This window comes from Dipodomys merriami, unplaced genomic scaffold (genome assembly GCF_024711535.1).
Source record: "Dipodomys merriami isolate MVZ:Mamm:240054 unplaced genomic scaffold, mDipMer1.0.p SCAF_10, whole genome shotgun sequence".
Taxonomy (NCBI): Eukaryota; Metazoa; Chordata; class Mammalia; order Rodentia; family Heteromyidae; genus Dipodomys; species Dipodomys merriami.
Window position 1 is genome coordinate 38,717,482 of NW_027202271.1, and position 22,660 is coordinate 38,740,141.

A 22,660-nucleotide genomic window follows, 5' to 3' on the forward strand; every position below is an offset into this window, starting at 1 on the left:
GAAGAATGTCCTTCATCCCTCATGGAGGTTCAGAGCTCAAATCCATTTTAGCTGAATATCTGAGACCAATAATAGCTGGGACATTTTCCCTAAATATTATCAGGTGGTTTGAAACCATTGAATGACTATAATTTCTAAATGAATCCCTCCTATACACATCAAGCCTCATAACTTCTTCCACCAAATCAGCTTGCTCTTGAATCTGGGTAGACTTCAATACATCATGTTACAGAGCATGACAGAAAAGATGTTCTATGACCTCTGAAGACAGGTCACAAAAGGCAATATGGATTCCACCTGTCTGCTTTCTTATGACAGGTGCCTTTGGAATTCTGAACTCTAATATACCAAACTACATCTATCCCAAAGCTTTGATGGTAGAACGCAGCCACATGAAGAAAGGTATTTGAGGATCCCAGTTGTTTTAGTATCCAGATGTTTCCATATAGTACTATGTGAGTATATGAGCCACTCTAAATCAATTCATTGTATCTATACTGTGCACATGAGTCAAGATTTTATAATATTAAACATATGACATCAAGCTTATAGTTTAAAACAAAAAATATATTTTATAAAATTTAATGGATATATATATAAAGAAAAAGGCATAGTCATAACCTTTGTAATGTTATAAGCAAAATAGAATAAAATGCATGGAAATAATTGAAAACAAAATGACAGAAAAGAATGAGATAATTCAAACAAAAAATGAGTATCCACAAGTTGGAAGTTGCATCTGAAAATTAAAATAATTTAACCAACTCTCAGAAGTCATCAACAAAGAAACCTTAAAATCAAGAATGAAAAATAAAGTATATAGAGTAGTGAGCATAAACTGTGAAACTAAAACTCATGCAGAATATATGCTTAATCCAGTGTAGACAGAGACTAACAACAAAATTATATCATGTACCCTTTATGTGAAATAATGAAGATAGGAAAGTATCTGATAAACATTTTCTTTTCCAGTCAGTTTAAAGGAATTGAGAGGCAATAATTGGGGGTTCATACATGTAATTCAAGTTCTCCAGGCAGTAAGATGGAAGAATATATGACTGAGTTAGCTTTGGGGAAAATGTGTGAGATTTTTTTCTGAAAATTTACCAAAGCAAAAAGAGCTTGGAGCTGTGACTGTAGTTGTGGAGGATCTTCCTAACAGTGAGAGGCCCTGAATTCAAATCCTGTGCTGTACCCACCCTCCCACAAACAAAAAGACCTAAAGATTTAGAAGTTATGTATCTAATGTTCAGTTATCTGCTGAATTAATTCACAAGTGTTTGTCGTATACTTTTATTAGATAGTATACTTATTTATTTTATAAATATATTTGTAGGGGGCTGGGAAGGTGGCTCAATGGTAGAGCACTTGCCTTGCATGCTCGAGGCCCTGGGTTCGATTCCTCAGCACCACATAAGAAAAAAGCCGGAAGTGGCGCTGTGGCTCAGGTGGTAGAGCGCTAGCCTTGAGCTGAAGAGCTGAGGGACAGCTCCCAGGCCCAGAGTTCAGGCCCCACGACTGGACCAAAAAATAAATAAATATATTTGTATATATAAATATATACATTTACATATATTTCCTATTGACATTTTAAGAATTTTTTTTTGTCCATCGTGGGGCTTGAACTCTGGGCCTAAATGCTGTCCCTCAGCTTTTCAGCTCAAGACGAGTGCTCTACCACTTGTGCTACAGCACCACTTCCATGGTTTTTGTTTTTTGTTTTAAAAAAGTTAATGTGAATCTGCCTTTCTGCACAGATATCAGTGTATACCACCAATTCACAAAACATTAGTTACTTCCTAGTTTGATATCTAGCTTGGAGGTAGAACAAGATGTAAATGTTACTATATTTTTGCTCACTTACGTTGCAGGAAACAACACATATCCTGCACGTTTTAATTATGACTCTTTGGCATTCCATTTCTCTTTACACTAAAATATTAAATTAATTAAAGCAAACATGTTTTTCTGGTCATAGAATAAATTGTGTTTTATTGGCAAGTTCTCAGAAGCATATTTTACAGCTAATATAAGTGGAAATTAACATATTTTAAGAAGGCTATTATTTCTATACTCTCTTTCCAGGGGTAATTTCCTGTGCCATTTTGGTGGGCATTTTTTTCATTGCTCTTGTCTTGTCTTAATGATCCAGAAATATAAAAGGGTTACGACATTTTCAATAAATTTGCTCATCTTGAAATATTGAAATAATGAAAAGTATGCCTTTGTAAAGCACAAGAATGCCAGTCTTTGATTTTTTTTATGGTTTAGACTAGTTTATGACTTTCTCTCAATAAAATCTATAAAATTAAAATGACCATGCAAGGGTTTATGAAGCGCCTCTGACCCAACATAGTGAAGCTAATGGTATTAAAATTGTTTCCTGAATCTGCAGAAGTACCTGCAGGGAACTATTTTATAATACACAGGCAGAGAAGAAATCTGTGAAACCCATTTGGGGAAAATCTCTCTCTTGTGCCAGAAAAGAAATTGTCAGTGTCTACAAATTATATTTTAAACATTTAAAATTACATGTCAAATGGCACCTTAACCATCATGCTATGAGATAAACATAGGAGAAAGCTGGAGAAAAATTAAAATGCAATTATTACTAAGATCATGAACCTTGAATGCTATTCAACTCCCTTTCTATTACATTTTTTTTTTACTACTAGTATACAAAAGGAGTGAATGAAGACATTGAATTAATTTGATTAAATTATTCCAATTATTCATTTGTTAATTTTTATTTTGTTTTAAAATCAAATGTTTTATTTATTTAAATATTCTAGTTTTTAAGTAAAAAAACCACACCATCAGAAGAACTTGAAATGGGTGGAATAGGATCTATGTTCAGATTCTATTAACATTATTTTTCTGTATCATGCCAATGTATTTAATTCCTGCTGGAAATAGCTTTGTACAAGGGATTTTGAACTAACACATATTGCTTATTATATAAAAATAATACTTATGGTCACTCAGGACTTGCATTTATTAAGTCTTGTGTACAGCCAATTGGAACATGAAAAAAATTAGATGATAATCATTAAAGTCAGCCCAGGAGTGGCTTAAGGAAATTATGGTAAAGAATTGTGTTTTCCCCTTCCCTGCTTCTTTACAAGAGGCAGTGATGGCTATAGCTACAGGTGCTCCATAATCTAGTACAGCTGCATCTGTGAGTCTCATGGCTTCTGCCCAAGATCCTAAGATGACCAACATGGGTCCAGTAAAAAACATCGACATTTAGGGCCTAAAGAAGGGAGGATTGTTGCAGGCCATAAATATCACCTTTAAAAGGAAGCTAACGTTTCCCATGAGCCCCCTTTGTAGACTCTTATATAAATCTCATTAGACTATGCCATAGTACCCTGTCCAAAGGCAAGGAAGGCTGGAAGAGTGAGGCTTATCTTTGCTAACCTCTAAAAGTAATGAAAAAGCAAAACAGAATGTTTTGGTAATGTTCATTTGAGTGCAAAATCATCAAAAACATCACTCCATGTTCCCATGTATGTGTATTGAGCAGTAAGGATTACAGCTCTGTTTAAACAACACTGTAACCCCTCTGTATATCACTTTGGAAATCAAATTAAATTTTAAAAATGCACCCATTGCCTTACTTATGTAACTGTATGTCACTCTTACAATAAAAAATGAAAAAAACAACCTGTGGATAAGTAGGTAAACTATTTGATATGTATGAAAAATATTTTTGTTAATACAATAGCTCAACATTAAATTGCAGAACTAAGTGAACCATTTCAAAAATCAAAATCAAAATACATTTTAGATCCTCTCTCTTATCTACTAATTGTCCTTAAATACAACAGTATGAATATACTTTGAAAGAAAAATGAAAATATGTATTTTAATTTGAATAGTCCTGTACCAGAAATCTGAAGTAAATATTTGTAGGAAACATATAATACTGTGAAAAGATACAGGGAGCAATGCACCCATTGTATCAATGATGTAGATAATGACAATATACTACATGGCACTGTGACCTTGTCAAACCTTAACTATTGTTGTTAAATTAATTTCCCTCATTAAGTTAGCAGCTTAGTCTTTTCTACCACAGAGCTGTTCATAAAAACTAAATCTCATATGTAGCCATGTACCAAAAACCACATGATCCTGGCACAAAAATTTCCACGAAGACCAATGGAACAGAACAGATGGCCCAGAAATAAATCCACATAACTACAGTCATATCAGGATTCTAAATCATGCATTGTAGTAAAGATAGCTCCTTCAACAAATAGTTATCTATACATAGAAGAATGAAACTATATCTTATCCTCTACAAAAAGAGACTCCAAATGCAAAAAAAAGATTTTAATGTAACATCAAAAAATCTTAAAACTCCTAAAGGAAAACATATGGGAAACCCTAGGAGATATAGGCTTATGCAATTAGTTTCTAAATTGGACCCAATAGTCCAGCAAATAAGGGTTGAATGAATAAGACTGAATCAAATTTAAAAGGGTTGCATATAAAAACCCAAACTGGTGTTGTGTTTGACTTTGACCTAGTTTTCTAAAAGATGATACTATTTGAGCTCTGTATAGAATCTATTATATTTCAGTTAATTCATTTGTAACCATATGCATACTGCCCACCAAATTTATTCAAAGATTTATGGTTACATTCTATCTACCACAAATGAAGAAACCATGAAACCTTTGTTTTTCTGGGTCTGGCTTATATGATGTTTTTAAAGTTTTTCAATTTCCTTATAAATAGTACCATATCATTCTTTCTAGTAGATGAGTAAAGTCGCATTACACACACACACACACACACACACACACACACACACTCACACACACACACACACACACACACACACACATTTTCTTGATCCATTCATCCATTGAGATCCATCCATCCATTCATCCATCCATCCATTCATCCCTCATCAGGTCATATTCCATAACATGGCTATAGTGAATAGTGCTTCATTGAACATGTTGACTTCACTGTAAACTTGCTTGTGGTCTATTGGATCATTTCCCATTAATGGAATTGCTGGGTCATTGGAAGTTTTATATTTAGATTTTTGAGGAACCTCCATACTGTATGTTGTTACCACACATTTGAAGAAAGTAGACCTAGAAAGATAATGATGTTACTAGTTATAACAAAGAGAAATCGATGTAAAAGGGGAACTCTTTGAAGATGTAACAGCAGGAAAGGGAGGGAGTAAAAGGGGATACTGAGGAGTGAAGATGATCGAATTCTATACCTATGAGGTGTGTGTGTGTGTTGTGTGGTGTGTGTGTGTGTGTGTGTGTGTGTGTGTGTGTGTGTGTGTGAGTCAGCATAATGAAACTCATAAAATGCTATTTGAAGAAGAGGAATGATAGTGGAGAGGAAAGATAATATGGTGGAGAGGGTGAATTTGTTCAATGAATACTGTATACATGTACAGAAAATTTACCATAGAACCTCATATATGTCTGCTCAAAAATTCAAAGAAAAGTATTTTTTGTGTTTAAAAACATCTGGCAAAGGAAAAGCAGAAATTAAAGGAAATGTTTTAACTGTGAAATTATATTTAGCAGTCAGAAAGAGATAAAGACATATTAAAGATACTAACAGTATCATTTTATGACAGCAGTATTCAACTGACAAATTGAAGGCAATGTTTACTATTTTGTTTACCACGCAAACTGTTCATTTCAAAGTTTATCAGTAATTAATGTTAAGGAAAGTATTTTTAGTTTGAAATTTCAATTAGCTGGAAAGCATAAAAGTACACAGGCATGTGTTATAAAATTTAGTGAGCATCACATGGAAAACTTTGAAATATAAATTGCTGTGTACAGCAAGTGTCTGACTCATTAAGACTAGGGTGGGGGTTAATAAAAGTGTATTTCCAACATTGCCTTGATCATTAGGGATTACCTATTGAACCACATTGCCTCTATGAACCACATTAACATTAGGTTTTTCTCATTTTGTTTCTAATTTTAAAAACAATTTTATTCTCTTTAAGTGCTTTACAAAGGAGATGCTACTCAGCAAAGCAGTTTACGAATGTAGCACATCTTGATCAATGTCACCTTTTTCAACATTCTCACCTAGATATAACCCACCCTTTCCCCCACATATCTTAATTTTGTTATGTAATTGATTCCTTTTGCCATTTAACAAAACACTTTATGTGTACAACGCATATTGGTCTTTGTCATCACTTCAAAAACTTTACTCCTCTTCAACCTATCCCTTCCCTTATACTTCTCCATTCTGTGATATATATATATATATATATATGAATTAAAGTACGATTTTAATTTTTCATCAATGCATTTTAGCTCTCAAAGTAAATAGAATAAGATATATTACATTTTCATATACATGTATAAAAAGTTATTAGTAGTTTATCAATGTATTCCTATTCTCTAAGATACATATATACTGTAAATAGTTCATGTTGCAATAATGACTTTTGCTTATCTTCAGAATGCATATGATAAATTCATATGTAGCATTTATTTATTTTTTTTCCTCTTGGATTTTGTAACCTCAATCTAGTGTTACTAAGAATGGAAGAGCTTGATAGATACTGGATAAGATAAATTCCACATGTATGAATGGAAAGAATTAAACCAATTCCTATATAATTTCTTTACAGAAGACTAATCTTGATGGTGATCTTTATTGTCTATTTTTAGGTATGTGCTTTTTGTTAAGCCTTCTATAGGCTATTAAACACAATAATATTTGAAACAAATTTTGTGTTATTTCACAACATTTCTTCTGAAATTTTGCCTCTCCATTTATAAAATTATTCCTAAAAAGATCCCTGAAGAAATGAATATTGACTGCATTTTGCTTGAAGTGAGTAAAATTGTAGTTTCAGCTGGTGCAGTTGGAACAATTTACTCATCATGAAGTGGTGAAAAGAATCAAGACAAGCATAGAACCATTAACTCAAAGGGTCATCAGAAAACATGTACATAATCATGATTTATGAGAATATACTGACTGGGGACACACCCAAACACTGTTGATATGTAAAATAAATAACCCTGATCTACTGTAGAATTAATTCCTGCCAGTTCTCAGTATGGGTCAGAGCTGTGTTTTGACTATTAAACTGCAAATAGTAACATCTGGAAATGTGAAGGTCAAAGGTCATTTTACTCATAAAGCCTCACCAGCATGATTCATAATAACCTGTATTTGACCTTTGCATGAGTCGAGAATTACTGCTGATACTGCTCTATAAATAAATTAGAGACCCATTTTTTTTGGCTCTATTGTGATTTTATTTTGGTGGCTTGTGTTGCTTAAACAAGTAATATAAAATTCAAAACTTCCAAATGCTGCATCCTTATGTTTAAATTGGAAGTATCTATTTTTCACTGAAGTTCATTCCATTCTACATATGTTATAATAACATTTGGCACACAAGGGTTGTTAAAGATGTTTCCATATTCAAAGCTTTCTTGTTATGATTTCACTTTCTTTTGTTGGTAGTTGAATGTAATGTGTTTACATTTTAAAGCATGCACCACTTCCATATTTAAAGCAGAATTCTTACATTTTCTTTACACCCTCATATATATATATATATATATATATATATATATATATATATATATATATATATCTCTTATATTTTACAGCATTCTTTTGTTGTTTTGTTTGGGGGGGTAGTTTTTCAAGACAAACTCTCAATTTTCCTGTCCCACTTTCAGAGTACTGGGATTATGAGCATGTGCAACCATACCCAAGTGTTACATATATTTTTGTGACCCTAAACATTTTTTTAACATACCCTTTCCTTTTGTAAGTTAAAGCCTTTGATTCCCCATCTGTCTAATTTGGAGACAGGTCTTAGAAAGTATTGATTAGAACCAAATGAAGTTTAAGGCTGGAGCCATTATCCCACAGGATTAGTAGCTTTCTGTGGAGCTATAGTAGGGAGACCTTAGGTCTCTCCTCTCCCTAGTGGGGATCACACAGCAAAATGGCACCAACTACAAACCAACACAGGTCTCACCAGAGACTGGTAATGCTGGTGCTTAGATCTCAGAGTTGTATGCTCCAGAACTAAGGAAATAAATTTCTATTATTTAAGACAAAAACTCTGTGGTAGTCTATGGTATCTTAAGTACGTTAATAAAAGTTTACTTTGGGTTTCCAGAAATCCAATAGGTATATAGCTAACCACCTAAAGCAATATTTTGTTGAGTTATTTGTTTTTCATAGCTGTAGATTTGTTATATGTGAGGATCTTAGAACTGATTCATAGGTATTAACTCTGGCCTGACCGATTTCTAAATAGTATTTATAAGTGTCTGAAAATTATATCTAGAATTTAGAAGTGAAACTCAATGGTATACCACATTTATAAGTCCAATGGTATTCCACATTTATAAGTCTAGGTTTAATACCCCCACAGATCTCTTTAATAGCTTAACAATTGCATGTAACTTTGTGGATAATTGGGGCATAGAAATGTAATATCCTTTTCTTCTTGTTTGGTAAAATTGCCCATGTCTATTTTATTTCAGGTTTCCAAATATAATTTAAAATGTTATGTTGTATAAAATTCTAATGTGACACTGACTTGTAATTGCTGAGGATTTATTTTAGAAATCAAACTTAGAGGGAGCACATGTTTCCTAAGTGTATAAATTAGATGATCCTGGCAACTTAATGTACTCCTACTCTGAGAATATTTCTAATTTCTGAATTACATATTCAGAAATTTCTAATTTGTGATTGCTCTTTAATTTCTATCTTATTTCTTGTTTCTCTTAAACTAGTAGATCAGTTTATTTTACAACTCCCTAATATAAAACCCTTCACAAAGGATTCTTTTAAGGATTTGGATTTCTCCATTGAGTAGAAAAAGAATCAAGTCTTCAGGGTGGTGATTTCTTTTTTTTTTTTTTTTTTTTTTCTGGGTCCAGTCGTGGGGCCTGAACTCTGGGCCTGGGCACTGTCCCTCAGCTCTTCAGCTCAAAGCTAGCGCTCTACCACTTGAGCCACAGCACCACTTCCAGCTTTTTTCTTTTTGCTTATGTGGTGCTGAGGAATCCAACCCAGGGCCTCATGCATGCAAGGCAAGCGCTCTACCACTGAGCCACCTTCCCAGCCCAAGGGTGGTAATTTCTATATTAGCAGGTAATTGATTTGCTATTAGATTGGGTTGTATGGATTTTGGTGGATTGCTCTGATTTTTAGAAACTGTTGAAGATATTCTCAGATAAGCTGGTGAAAAGAAAATTCCAATTGTTCTTGGTGAAATAGATAATTTTGTAAATAAGAAGGAAAATAAACCAAGAGCATAGATGAATTGTATTTTTGTGACCATGTGTTTTTATTATATAATTAATTAATAAAAATTCATTCAACCTCAATAAATATTTTACTTCCTATATTTGAACAATTTGTATGTACCTTAGTCAGATTTTATAGTTCAAAAGGTTATGTAATCCAATGATTAGTTGTGGATTTTGCTTAATATGCAACAGGTGGTTGTCAGCATTTATCAGTTGTCTAAAACTGTCTGTGAAAAAAATGTTTCTGATATAAAACAAACTAAAAGCAGACTTTGAGGTAGAAACTCATCCATGAAAGGTAAGTTCATTCCTGAGTCAAAGGTGACTTTATTTCATGTGGTTAAACCAAATTTTTGGCTTCTTTAAATAACATATTAAAGCCAAAAGATTGAGAGTGAAGTTTGACCTTCTACAGCCATTAGCTGATGAGTCAACTGCTTCTGAAAAAGGAGAAAAGAACAAATGACAGGACTGAGGTGAAAGAATCATGAAGCAATTTTATCTAGGGCAGATGATTTCAGTGAAACTAAAATCATGCTCAGATTTAGGATCCTTACAAGAAATTTTAGAGTTTCACTAAAACACAATATTATACCACTTGGATCTTTTCTTGCTTGCTTGCTTGCTTGCTTGCTTGTTTGCTTGCTTTTTTGTCAGTCGTGGAGCTTGAACTCTGGGCCTGGGCTCTGTCCCTGAGCTCTTCAGCTCAAGGCTAGTGCTCTACCACTTGAGACACAGTGTCACTTCCAGTTTTCTGAGTGGTTTATTGGAGATAAGAGTTTCATGGACTTTACTGCCCGGGCTGGCTTTGAACCGCGATCCTCCCATCTCAGCCTCCTAAGTAGCTAAGATTACAGGCGTGAGCCACTGGCACCCGGCCTTCGATTCTTCTTAAATACAAAAGTACTCATAAAAACTACATGTTACACAGACGGAGTATTAATATTCTTCATCAAATATTTAAGGAGAAATAAAAAAAAATAACAGTACAAGTAAAACTACACTGATACTGAGTATAAAATTAACATTTATTAGTGATTTTTTCTTTTCTTTTGTTTTCTTTTGATGTAGAGAATCAAACTATTGTATTTTTAAATTTTATTTTGCATCAGAAGCCAGAGCTTGATATATATGTATGTGTGTGTGTTAGCATAACAAGTTTCTAACTTCAACTAATTAAAACTGGTGAGAATTTATTAGCATGATGAAGTGCTCAGATTTAGAATGCTTACAAGAAATTTTAGAGTTTCACTAATATTTAACCCAAATCAAACAAGAAACTTAACATTATATATAATATTGTAGATATAGATATGTTTATGTACAATATTACATATATCTATACACACATAGACACACACACTGTCTGTGATTTTTCCCCTATAGACTGTCATTCTATGTTCTTTTTGATTAATAATCACTGACTCCTAGTTTTCACTGTAATATATTTAAGAACTTAGTGGATTGTAAATGTTATTATCATTGCCACATATTTTAACAAAATCAACTCTGCTCATCCTCTATTTAAAAATGGATTTCCTTCTATTAGTGGTCTGCTATCTTTATCTTGTCTACCCCTAAATTAAAATTATTTTTACTATCCTTAAGACCCATTAAAAATTGTACTTTATTAGTATAGTTAATACTACTCAACATTTTAATCTTAGGCCTTCTTCAAATTTTGAATCTCATATGAATCAGTACGAGTAGAACAAAAATACAGAATCATCTGACAATTAAAGAATGAAAAGAGTTGCTATAAATACACATGGAGGTAAAAGGGACATGTAAGACAAGTTTGAAATTTGTGTCAAAAGTATTTCAGTTAAGATGGAAGTTTTGAAAACAGCTAGATAGAAGTTTTTTTTTGTTTTTGTTTTTGTTGGTTTTATTTTTTAAGAAATATCGAGATTAATGTTGGAGGGTATTGGGAGAAAGAGTAAGCAGTCAACTTTCATTGAGAAAAAGAGTTAACAGTTACAGTTACATGAGTAAGGTAATGAGTACATTTCCTATTGAGCATTATTACCCCCTCCTTTTTTTTCTCTTACCTTCCCAACTCTCCAACTCCTCCCCACCCCTCCGTAGCTGTAAAGTTTGTTTTCAACATAGTGTCTTGTACATTCAAGCTGGATCCTTATTTCAGCATTTTGTTATTTCCCTTCCCCTCCCTAAATTAGAAAACTGTATATACATTTGACTCCGGTGCCCTGCGTCTTGTGTATATATTTTTCAGATATTATTTTTAAATAAGAAAGATAAACATATAAACCTTATATATATGGTATTATTTTTGTAATTAATTTAATGATACAGTACCTATTGCATGTCACTGAATTAATTGCACACGATGCAATCTTTAGTGAAACTAAATATTCAATTCATAACTATGGATAAGGGAGTGACATGCAAACAGATGATTGTGAACAGAAAATAAATAGTGGAAAGTTTGGAGCAGAGTCTTAGATGAATTTTGTCCTGAAAATACTTGGATAATGTAAATGCTAAGATGTTTATTTGTTCATTTATTTATGTAGTATTGATGTTTATACTCAGAGGCCTGCACTTGGGTGTTCTAACACTTGACCCTACCTTTAGCCCCAGATTACATATATTTTAATCCATTTAAGACTTACAGTTATCCTAAGAGTTGCATCATTTATAAAGGCAATTATAATATTTTCATTAAAAAATAAAATAACAAAATGAAAAAGAAAAGTGACTAGAACTGTAGAATAAAATTATCTCATTATGATGTAGCAGAGTTAAAGACAAAGACACTGGTTCTCAAGCATTGTACATTTCCTTGTATTCTTGCTTCTCAGAAGAAGTAGTTGATTTTGCTAAGACAGTTTATATCATTTTGTTACAATAGCTACAATGAAGTATTAGCAATTGTAATAAAAAACCAATAAATGTGGTTGATTCTAGCCTATGAATGTAAGGTACATACAGGGAAGTCATCCACTGACTTAGGAATATTCATTTGTAAACATTAAGATGTAATTAGGTCCGTATTATTCTAGAGAGAAGGTTTATCGTGTGAGATACAATACCCTACTAAGGTATTTAGTTGCTAAAATACGAAGGAGTGACAGAATAATTTTAAGTTATAATTATTTTGTGTACTCAGGGACATTTTGTATTTTGCATTGTTTTCTTCTTTCTGTATTGTGGTTGCACATCCTAGTTTCTGAAGGACCGGGTTTATTATATGTATTACTGAATAAACATGAAGTTATCCTTGACATTTCTTTGCTGCATTCCTTTTGTTATTATTGTTCAAAAAAGCTTATGGAAATGTGAAGCACCAATATTGCTTGACCTTAAGATTATATATCTCAGACTACATCTTTCCTGAGTCTCCATACTGATTCCTAGGACAGTGTGTTTTTATTTCCTATCATGGAACTCATAAACACTGAAATGAAAATGTAGGCAGGAAATGCCAAGGATATAAAAATAAATTATCTGTGATCCAACTTGATGAATGGACATTTTAATCTGTTAAAATCAGACTAAATATCACAGCAAGCATTGAAAAATGCAAAAATTATATGTTGATTTGTGGTTGGATTAATGGAATTAAGAAACAGAAATCCCATTTTTTGGGCATTTACCCAAATGATCACAAACAAGGCCACACTAAAGCTACCAGCATGACTATGTTTATTGCAGCATTATTTACCATAGCTAAGATATGGAACCAACCCAGGTGCCCCTCAGTAGATGAATGGATCAAGAAAATGTGGTATATATACACAATGGAATTCTATGCCTCCATCAGAAAGAATGGCATTGCCCCATTTGTTAGGAAATGGAAAGACTTGGAAAAAATTATATTAAGGCCCAAAGAAACATAGGTGCCATGGTTTCCCTTACTTGCAATAACTAGTATATGTCTGAGTCATCAGAAAAGGTCAGATAAGTTGATGTTAGGGAAATGAACCCTAAAATATGTATTCAAATGTTTTTTTTTCTTTCATGCGATTGTTTCTAACACATTTATAAGATGATTTCTTTGTTGCTTTGTATGTCCCACCTCCACGGTATAAGGGAAAAAACAAATCATTTAAATAAGGATACAGGTGGACCCATTGAGACAATGAGATGTACAAGTGATTATGTGGAAAAACGAACTTTACAACTTTGGTGGGGAGGGGGGAGGAGGATTAGGGTGGCGGGAGAGGATGGGAAGGGTTGGGAAGGGGAAACAAAGGAGGAGGCTACAATGCTTGATAAGAAAGGTACACATTATCTTGCCCATGAAATTGTAACCCATCTGTGCAGTATTTTCACAATAAAAAAAGAAATGCATATAATCAAATTCACATAGTAACAATAAAGTAGTATTCTGAATATTAACAAATTTGAATCTTAAATGTGTGTCAATTTATATTTTACATTTTATCACATACATTTTTCAGACATCTGTCAGGTGAGATTTACTGATATTAGCACAGAGAGACTTTACCAGAAATGGAGTAGAGATTGACTGCAATGTCTAATCTCTTTGTGGAAAAAATGCAGCTAATCTTCCAAAAACAAAATTTGATTTTATTCTTTCCATTAATAAAAATCAATAATTACATGTAACAATTATTGAAAGCTAGGCATGCAACCATTATTGATTTTGATATCCAGTGAGGACCACATGTGTGAGAGGCCATTACTTTGATACAAATGAGGAAATTGAAGCTAAAGAGGTAGGAAGAAATACTTGCAAAATTAAGAAAATGTTATTTTCAAATCCAGGAATACAAATTAATGACCCACATTTATATTGTTTTCTCCAACTCTCAACAGTTCTTTGTTTGATCTGAATGCTATTATTATTAGTAGTAGTATTTCCCATATAGAACAAAGGGATCCCAAACAGTTGTTTACTATAAAAATTAAAATCTTATTGCAAATACACAAATATGTAACCTTGTATTTTTATAGGTAATTTATTTAGAATCACTTGTAATGTGGGTAGAGTAACAATAATAAGTTGAATAAAAATCCTATGATACCTCATTTGTTTTAAAATTTATGAATTTACCTTTTACCATGGTAGCATGGTGGTACTGACTGACCTGTGTCATTCACTTTTCATAAAATATATTTATGCTCAGGTGTACATTTGTGAATGATGTAAGGCCATTTGGTTCCTTTCTTACTGTCTTCTGTATGACAATGTATAAAATAGTGTACGTATAAAATAATCTTTTTGACTCTTGTAAAGAACAGTTAAAAATATTAGTGATTGGAAACAGCAAAAATGCTGTTGGAATGTATCTTGTAATTTATTCAAACATCTAATAAATCCTGAGCAGAAAGCTGATGGATAAACAGATAATTATTCATTGAATTTCTGTTGCTGAAAAGACCATCTTGGTGTAAAGTCAAACAGTAAATGCCTTGTGAGTCAAAGCTAGCTTGCATTCACATTTCAGATAATAACAGAAAAGCTTTGGGGAGAGCTGGTTAGATGTTGAAAATATTGACGCGAGCAACATTTCTTCTGTTAAGGAAATCATTGCTTTCAGCCTCCAGATTCTTATCATCTGGAGACTAAGGAATTGCCTGCAGATCTCTCTGAGTGTAGCTGAGGAAATTTTGCATACGGATGTATGCTATATGAATACTCATAGTACACAAGTGACCATTTATTTTCCATGTTTATCAGTTTGTCAATAGTCAAAGCACAACTTTTATTCCAACTGAAATTGAAAAGAAGAAAGCCTTGATATGGAGAGGTGTTTTTTTCATTGTACCTGTAAATTTAACCCCATAACAGTGAAAGGGACAATTGCTTTTTGTCTGTATTGACGTCTAAGTTCTGATTTCTTCTGAGATATGGTACTGATTAAGAAAGGTTTCACCCCATTTGGAATGCATTACTAAGCCATATTATGAAATAGTTTTTCTTAAAGCTTAAGGAACATGGTTGAAAATGGTTTGTCTTTGTATATCAGACAGGAAAATGAACAAATCAAAAGTCTTAAACCCTTTGAAACCACATATGGAAGTTTGTGAGGTGTTTTAATGCATTATTCTGAGGAACAATCACATGGTTATCAAAACATTTCTGAACTTAGAGAAAAAAACACCTCACAAGAGGACAACAAGGTTCTTTGATGAATACAGACTCTTGAACATTAATATTATATATCTATGTTCATATATTTAGGATAATCAAAAAGAGGTAAATTACAAAATAAGAGGGAACAGATTGAACATAAAGAAAGCAAATATTTAGAAGACATGCATCCTTGACACATTTCACATTGTGACAGATTTTTACAATTTACAGAGAACTTTTTCACACTTCATTCAACTGCAAAGAAATACATAGAAATAAATCCTTTCTTACACTTTAAGCATCTTTATAGAAACGTTATTTTTCATAGGTTGCCTAGTGTTACAAAACTCTGACAGAGTAAGAACAACAAAATGAAAGTAAAAGTTGTTTACTTTTTGTAGTTTTAAGAAATTGCTATAGTGATAAACAATTTTCTTTTACACAAATGAAGTCCAACAATCACATAATTCTTTATTAAAAATGATTCATTTTACGTTATTCATACTGACTCAAAATGAGTAAAATTTAAAAATCTTCAGAACCTAAAACATTACACAGTGGTAACTAAGTAGTAAAAAGTTATACCCAGAAATCTTTGTATAAAGCAATCACATTCATAATGCTGAGGGAAATACTATTACTTTCTTCTAAAATATTTCTGCATATATAGACTACATTTTACTTGATATCTCAGATAACTATATCAGCTTATTTTATTTTGTAGCAGAATCTTTCAATAACAATATTGTGTTCTGTAAAACACACACCAGTGTTCTTCATACACTTTTATTTGGAACCAGAAATCTGAAGAATAGAGGTAACAAGCCTTTAAAGCTCTTTTGCCATGTTATTGATTTACACCAACCCTGAAATGCAGGCAAGGCTTAGAATTCAATAATCCAGACTCTTTGTACTTCCCTGAATCTGATAGATTGCATCTGTAGTATTGACTATCCCAAGTTTCCTTTAATTAACTTTGTAGTAGTTGTAACACACAGAAGGTTCCCATTAGGATTTACTGACTTTGTTAGAATTGTTTTAATGTCAACAGTAAGTATGCTTATGAAGTTTGATGTGGTAAAGTCCCCTTCTTCAGCAAGTTTAATATCTTTAGATGTTATTCACCAATGTTGTATATATATAATTTAATGTAAACAAAGATTCACAAATAACATTCAGAAAAGTATTTACTACATGTCCCTTGCTAAATTCAACAAAAATTCACTTGATATTAATTTATTGGTTGTATCATAAGTAGTCCCAGTGAACATAATATGTAAAGAAGTAACTACTAAACTATGATAAAGATACCAAAATGGATGTTTCAAAACTACAAAAATGAGTGATGTGATTCTCAATCAAAAAGAAATTATTTGCTAAATAACCTAAAATCATTTCTGGATCAAAGAAGCCAACACTGAATTTAAATTAATAGAAAGATGTAATGATGTTGGATAATAACATTTAATTTATTGGTACCAACATCTACATTTTGACCAAACTGAGAGAAAAATTTAAAGGATGAAGCGTTCACCTGTCTTTCTGAATTTGTTTCCTACTAATTCCCTCTTATGTTCTAAATAACATGTTTCTCTTTTCTTTGAATCAAGTAGGTGAATGCTATTACCAGGCCAATACTTCGCTAGTGCTACAGAGCCCTGATGGATGACTTATTTTCATCATTAATTTCTTGATTTAAATATTTTCTCTTTAGAAAAGTTTGATCAGGGGCTGGGAAGGTGGCTCAGTGGTAGAGTGCTTGCCTTGCGTGCATGAGGCCCTGGCTTCAATTCCTCAGCACCATATATGCAGAAGAAGCCAGAAGTGGCGCTGTGGCTCAAATGGTAGAGCACTAGCCTTGAGCTGAAGAGCTGAGGGACAACGCCCAGTCCCAGAGTTTAGGCCCTATGACTGACAAAAAATAAATAAAATAAAATAAAATACATTGAAAAAGAAAAGTTTGAGCAGACTACCTTATCTAAATTACATTATTGAACTGTCATACCTCTTAGATATTCTCTATTATATTACTCCCTGATATTGTTACCTTTCATCATCCCTTTGTATTTGCAAATGAGAGTCAAGATCTTGAGCTTGGAGATTTTATCCTGGATGATGGGACAGGAGGTAATTCCCAATACACATGCTCTTTAAGAAACACAAAGGAAAATAAAGACACGGAGAAGAAAATGGGAGTTCTAGGTAAACAATTGAAATTAGCTGGTGACAAGCTAGAGGAACTGGGAAATATGGAAAGCAGGAAAGACATGGTTTGGATGCTTTTTTAATTCCTCGGTAAAATGACTAGCCCTGCCAGGATATTCTTTAATACTTCTAGCCCCCAGAGTTGTGAGAAAAGAAATTCCTGTTGTGGTAAGCCATGTAAGTTTGTGGATTGATTTTGTTTTAGATCACATGAGACGTGATAATTAACTCACATAATTAATTTACTGAAATATGAAGTAAAACAAAAACTCAGGCTATCTGACAATGCTAAAAATGTCAGATAGTGTTAAAACAGTTAACATTGAGAAGTAATTCATATGAAGACATTAAAAATTTAACTGTTTGCTGTTTCCTATAAACATTTACACACAAATTCAAAACCATTACAAAAATCTACTTTGGTACAGGCATTAGTGATGAAACTGCTAATGAATATTATCACCTTAAAACCACGTAGACTTAATTACTGACAAAATGTTCTTGGAGTATATGAGTGCATTATGTCTGGGTGGAAATATACCAAATTTGAGAAACAGGTTCTGAAGATGAAACATTTATAATATCCTAATAACAAAATAAGTTTTGATAAGAATCCTAAAAGAAAATAATAATCCCATAGAATGTCCTAAAAATAGTTTGTGTTTACCCCTAGGTAGCTCACACTCATAACTCTTATCTACTCAGGAGGCTGAGATTGGAGAATCTGTTTAAAACCCACCCCGGCAGACAAATCCTTCAGACTCTGATCTCCAATAAACCAGGCAAAAGCCAGAACTGGAAGCATGACTCAAATAACAGAGCACCAGCTCTGAGGGGGACAAAAAGGAAATAGTTTTTAGTTGAGGCTATCACATGGGTACCATAAAATATATACACAAATCTTAAATAATGTGCTATAGACATATCATAGGATCCTTGATAAAACATTGTTAATATTAATAAGTATGTTAATTTTCATTTATTTAACATGTAATTTGCTGAAATTTGTTTTTTTTCATTCAAAGTAAATATGTACTTCATTAACTAAATGTGTATTGGTAATTGTTTTTCTTACACAATCTTTCTGCTTTAATTTGTACATATCTCTATAGAGACAAATGTTCATCTTCCTCCACCTTATGTGATGGTCATAGGGAGGTGACATTCTTTTCTCAGTCTGATTTAGCATCAAATATAATCACTTCATGGTTTGTTGGTCTTATTCTTCATTACTGGTACTCCCCCCGCCCCCTTCTATGGTCAAAAACTTCTCTTTCTATGTGACCTGGTTCAGGATTCTTGGCTAGTCTAGGACAATTCTATCTGACATGGTCCAACTACTTAGTTTTCTATTTCTCATCACCAAGAAAATGTTCAAGCTTCTCTACACAGTACAATAGAACACTATGCTCTCATCACTAAAATTTAGCTTTTCTACTTTCAAGAAGAGGAAAACAAGCTGGGCGCCATGGCTCATGCTTGCAATCTTAGCTATTCAAGAGGCTAAGATTTGAGGATCCTGGTTCAAAGCAGCCCAGGCAGCAAAGTCTGTGAGACTCTCATCTCCAATAAACCACTTAGAAAACTGGAAGTGGTGCAGTGGCCCAAGTGGTAGAGTGCTAGCCTTGAACTGAAAAGCTGAGGGACAGTGTTCAGGCCTAGAGTTCAAGCCCCATGACCAACAAAAAAAAAAAAAAGAAGAAAAAACAAAACAGACAAATCAGCCTGTTCTTTTTTTTTTTCTACTATAAAATATTCTGCAGAAGAAAATCAACGTGCTAAAATCTTTCCTGAGAAATGATGCACAGAGAATACTAAATGAACTGAACAATACTGGTGTAATGTAAATCTTAGGGCATTACCCCTGACCCCTTGTCTGTTTTCCTCGATCATTGTATAGCCCCTGGTAAACCTTCGGATGTGAGTCCCTGAACTCAAGAAATATCAATTGTGAATAACTTGAAATTAGTGAGATTCTAACTCCTAAATTTACTTTTCCTTTTCTTTGAGAAACTAAGAAAAAAAAATACATTTTGCTTTGACAGCAATTCAAATGAACTATGCTCCCGTACATACGTTTTGCCTCTAGGCTTTCGCCAGCTGTTGCATGCTCCACCTCACGCTTCATGCTTGACATTGCTGCTGGCAGTTAACTTTCATCATCAGGGAGACTTCGCTCCTCTTGTCACTACCAATCTTCCTGTTACTGTCCTCATGTCATGGCTCAGACTGGAAGTCCTCCTACAACTTCCTGCTAGAGGCTCGTCTCCTCTGGGAAGCCTTGGGAGTGTCACCTCACAGTGTGTACCAGAAAACATTCTTCTTTGTGCTCTCTATAACCACTCGAGTCCTTACACTTTTGGTTCTATCTCAGGCGAGTCCCCTGTCCTGCGCCCCCCCCCCCCGGCCCCGCCCTTCATTCACAGGAACAAGCTAAGAGCACAGGAGTGGCTTGGCCCCAATCCTACCATTTATTTCAAAATTTGCCTGAAAACCTAATCTTTTATCCTTTTATGCATTTTTATTTTACCTTACAGAAAAATCATTTGGTATTTATGTATATAGAACTTTTGAAAACCATACTGTTAATACCAGTGAAAATATGCAGTAGTTACACTAATGGGGTGAAAAACGTTAGGTTTTATCATTTTTGGAAGGCGTGTTTAAAACTGGAATTTTTGTACCTACAGGGAAAGCAACATTTGTCTTTATGTACTAGAACTATACATACGTATACAGCATATGTGTGTATATAAACATACATAATAATATTAACAAACATACCCAACAAAATATAATCACCTCCTTAGGCTACTAAATAGGATTTCCTAGAAGTGACATATGTCTATTTTTCTGTTTGGTCAAGAAAAAGGATTACCAAATCCCATGAAAATTTTATAGTAATAGCTTTATTGTTATTTCTTACCACAATTAATCAAAATTTAAATTTTTACAATGTACCTCCTAGAGGAGAAAAGGTTATTTGCCATATTCTAGAAGAACCACTTATTGACATTTAAAAATATTTTATATCTGATTTGTCTAAATCACATAAGATAATTGAATCAAAACTACAGGCATGGACTAAAAATGGTTGATGTAAACCACTGATACAAAATAAGTGTTTAACATGAGTTATACATTTTTTATATTTTATAGGTTAAAGATGATTGCAGAATAGAATATACGAAATAATGCAAAGGATATCCAAGCAATATCTAAAATCTCACCTCAGAAAGACAGTACTGTTTTGCTAGCTATCTATCATTTCCACGTACCTCTCTGTACACAAAGATATATGTATTTGAAGTCACATTGAAAATATTAATATGCTTAGTGTAAAACGATTTTTAATCTTATGTATTTTATATATTTTATATTTCATCTATGTTATTAACTTTTGCCAATTTATTAATATTTTGAACAGTAATGATTTTAATCTTTATAAGAAATTATCATTTAGATACAAGGAAACACAGGAAAAGACAAAGGTCAGAATGTACAAAATTCTACTTCGCCAAAATATAGTTGAAATATTCTTTTCCCTAAAATAACAAATAATTTGATAAAAGGCAATAACCAGTCTTTACCCTTAATCTCAGCTATAGCTGAGCAAAATACCATAAAGGAAAATTGATGTCCAATATATGCCAAATGTTTTTAGTAACTTTCCAATTTTAAAGTATAAAAAAAACAGATCACTGTATATGGGCAAGAAATATTAGGCAAGAAAAAATTACAATCATTTATTTTATAAAATTAGCCAAAACAAAACCAATATTCTTTTGATTGAGGTGATAATGAATTACACAGTTTTGTCAGAACTATAGAGAGTTTTAATACGGTATGTTTGGAAACAGAAACCATGAATATTTCTAGTAGTAATATTTGCAATAAACATTTTAGGGCTTCTTTGTTCCTTTCTTTCATATTATTCACTTTATTTTATTTTATTACTTTTTATCAGTCATAAAGCTGGAACTCAGGGCCTGTCCCTGAGCTTTTTTGCTTAAGGCTAGCACTCTATTACTTTGAGTAACAGTTTTAGTTACAGTTTTCTGGTTAATTGGAGATAAGAGTCTCTGGGACTTTTCTGCCTGGGATGGCTTCAAACCACAATTCTCAGATCTCCTGAGTACCTAGGATTACAGGCCTGAGTCACTGGTGTCTGGTTTAGGAATTCTTTAATAACTAAATTTAAAATTTGGTTTACAAAGGCTTATCACAAAACAGAAAAAAGGGACTGTTATGAGAGACTTTTAATGATCAGATCTTCATATTTTCCATGGGTTAAACACAAGAGGATTTATTTAATTATTTATTTTTTAAAACAGTTTCTTGAGATAGAGTCATACCATATTGCCCAGATTGGCCTTGAACTTGAAATCCTCCTGTTGATTTTAGCCTCTTGACTGTTGGGCTTATAAACATGTACTATCACCTTGACCATAGATTTTCTTTTACAGATAAAAGTAGATAATGCTAATGAAATAATCAGTCATAGAAATGAAAGGGGGTTATGATTAGACAGTAGATTAGTTACCTTAAGGCCAGCTCAGGCTGAGTGGCTCAAAGCCTAGATAAAGAATGTACCCTTATCTAAAATTTAGCAAAAGGGAGCACTTCTTGCAATTGATCACTGGGTGGCATGAAGTTAATAATTTATGATGCAAAGAAAAGGAATTTTGAAGGTCTGCCTCTGACTTTGTCAACTCTATCTATGTATCTGTATGTCTGTCTATCTATCTATCTATCTATCTATCTATCTATCTATCTATCTATCTATCTATCTATCTATCTTTCTATGTCTTTCTTTCTCTTTCTTTCTTTCCTTTCTTTCTTTCTTTCTTTCTTTCTTTCTTTCTTTCTTCCTTTCTTTCTTTCTTTCTTTCTTTCTTTCTTTCTTTCTTCCTTCCTTCCTTCCTTCCTTCCTTCCTTCCTTCCTTCCTTCCTTGCTTTCTTTCTTTCTATTTGAAGGTGATGTACAGAAGAGTCACATAAGTCAAGTATTGGATGTATTTCTTTTGGCAATGTCACCTCCTCCATCATTTTCCCCCAATTTTTTTCTCTCCTGACCCCCTTCCAT

The 22,660-nt window shown here is 33.1% G+C and overlaps 1 long non-coding RNA gene across 1 annotated transcript in view; it reads left to right on the forward strand.

Annotated features, from left to right (window-relative positions):
• The first annotated feature begins 369 nt into the window (after window positions 1-369).
• Window positions 370-22,660, forward strand: part of LOC138837891 (uncharacterized) — a 59,510-nt gene continuing 37,219 nt past the window's right edge. Inside the window, exon 1 of the long non-coding RNA XR_011375490.1 lies at window positions 370-455. This is a non-coding gene — a long non-coding RNA (uncharacterized lncRNA). The remainder of the gene's footprint in view (window positions 456-22,660) is intronic.